This window comes from Montipora foliosa, chromosome 11 (genome assembly GCF_036669935.1).
Source record: "Montipora foliosa isolate CH-2021 chromosome 11, ASM3666993v2, whole genome shotgun sequence".
NCBI classification, from domain to species: domain Eukaryota; kingdom Metazoa; phylum Cnidaria; class Anthozoa; order Scleractinia; family Acroporidae; genus Montipora; species Montipora foliosa.
Window position 1 is genome coordinate 31179463 of NC_090879.1, and position 2045 is coordinate 31181507.

A 2045-nucleotide genomic window follows, 5' to 3' on the forward strand; every position below is an offset into this window, starting at 1 on the left:
AACGGAAGGTTCTGGCAAATGATAAGGGCATTTCGCGAATTCCATTCCGAACGGAAAAAGAGGACTACCTCTGGAGGTTGTCCACAATTACCAAAAAGATTGTCCGGAAAATTTCCTTTCCATTTGACCTCAAGCCGAAATTTCCGGATTTTTTTGGCTAAATGGTAAGCACCCACAGAGTCCGGTGATCTCTGCGCAATTCGTGGTATCGTTGTCACTAGAGAACCTTCAAAACGAATAGCTATGAGTGAAACGCTAAAGAATTAAGATTCCCTGTAGTGGCGAATGTTGCATTCTTTGACAGACAAATTGTTTGGTTGCAAAGGAGAAGATAAATGTGTTTGGTAAGAGTGTTTTGGACATCTCCTCTTTGATACTTCGAGCCAATTTATGTGGGCTAACTGCCGCAAGAAATGCTATTATCGACCGCTACGATACAAGAAAGCTGTACATAAAGAGGACGAGCTTGAGGACTAAATTAAAAGACAGTTTGACGGTGACATTACTCTTTGAGTTAAGAGATCAGCTTAAGATTAAAGCAGCGCACTGGAGGCAAAGAAATGTCTGACTTTTGGTGACGCTAGCGCTTGCTCAAATGTTTCGACGTACGTAGTAAAACTATACAGGAAAGCAACCAGTAAAATTGGCCCGAGAGCCGTTTAAGCCCCGGAGTATGCAGAAGCCGGATTGTGTTGGGGATTCTTAGCCCCTCACCAATCCTAGCGCTTGTTTTTGCACCACCGAGATCACAAAACATCGTTAAAGAAGCCTTTGGAAGTTTCAGTGAGTGCTTAATGTATAAATGTTTACATAAACACCACTTCCTAAAGCGGAAACTCAAGGTGCTAACTTGCAGGCATCGTCTCTTCTAGAGTCAGAGAAAAGGAGACTAAAGGACAACTTACTGTAGAATATTTTAGACAACATTCTAAACAATCTGAAAAGAATTGGTAATGGGTAAAGCATAATCACAATATTTTTCCCAGAAGAGCACCGCACGGTCCAAAACACCACAAGCAAGGACTTTCCAAATCGTGTAGATAAATTGACAAAAACATTGCATTTCTTCCAGCCTGCAACATACTTGATTGCATCCTCCTGGAGGCTACTTAACTTTTAAATACCGAAAATCTCACAACCTTTTTAAATCAATATCCTCCATATTGCCCACCATTAATCTGACTTGTGTTTAAGTGGACAATGCGCAAGTACTTTGCATGTTCCCTGCATGTTGGTTCTGGAGATTTATGAACCTACTTCTGATTGGCTAAAAATTTTATGTCACAGAAATTGTTTTGCAGCTCAGTTTCGCAGACGCTATTTTTCGGGGGAAAGAAATGATCGCCGGAAATAGGTCTGCGTTCACAGGCTAAGTGAACAGTTGACACCATAATTCATTACTTATACCATTGGATATTTGACAATAGAACACTGACAAGCTTAGGTAATTCAATTTCTTCTTTTTGCTGGGTTGTGCGTTGTCTTTTTTTCGGGCAACCAACCTTTTCATTTTACCAAAATCTAGTCGCCTGGTAAACTTTTTGGTTGTCTGTGTCAACCGGACGAGTGCATTTCGAGCACTACAGTGATACTGCTTTGAGCCTGCATATATTTCTAACCCCTCATCATCAAATTAGAATCAGATTAGAAATTTAGTGGAAATCCTCTTCCTGAAAAAGTAACTTACACCAGGGAACACTTATTCTTAATTTGAAAGGAATTTTAATCTGGAAGAAAGGCCATTAACAATAATATTTCTGATATTTTTGTGGAAACTCCTTTGACAGAGCCCTTTTCACCTGCTTTCATGCTTTCATAAAAAGCGTCTTGATTTGTAAAACCCAATATTTCTCTCAATCCTCTCACAAATGCTGAACCGCCCCACTTTGACAAGTAAAATTGTCTGGTGTTAGACAGTAATTTTAGAAATCTAAGTTGTTCAATACAACTTGAAGGAACTAAAAGGGTCGCTAAAGACTTGTGATAGCACAGTGCCACCATTACAAGTTGAAATTCAAAAGTTTGCTTCTGCTGCTGTAGCTCTT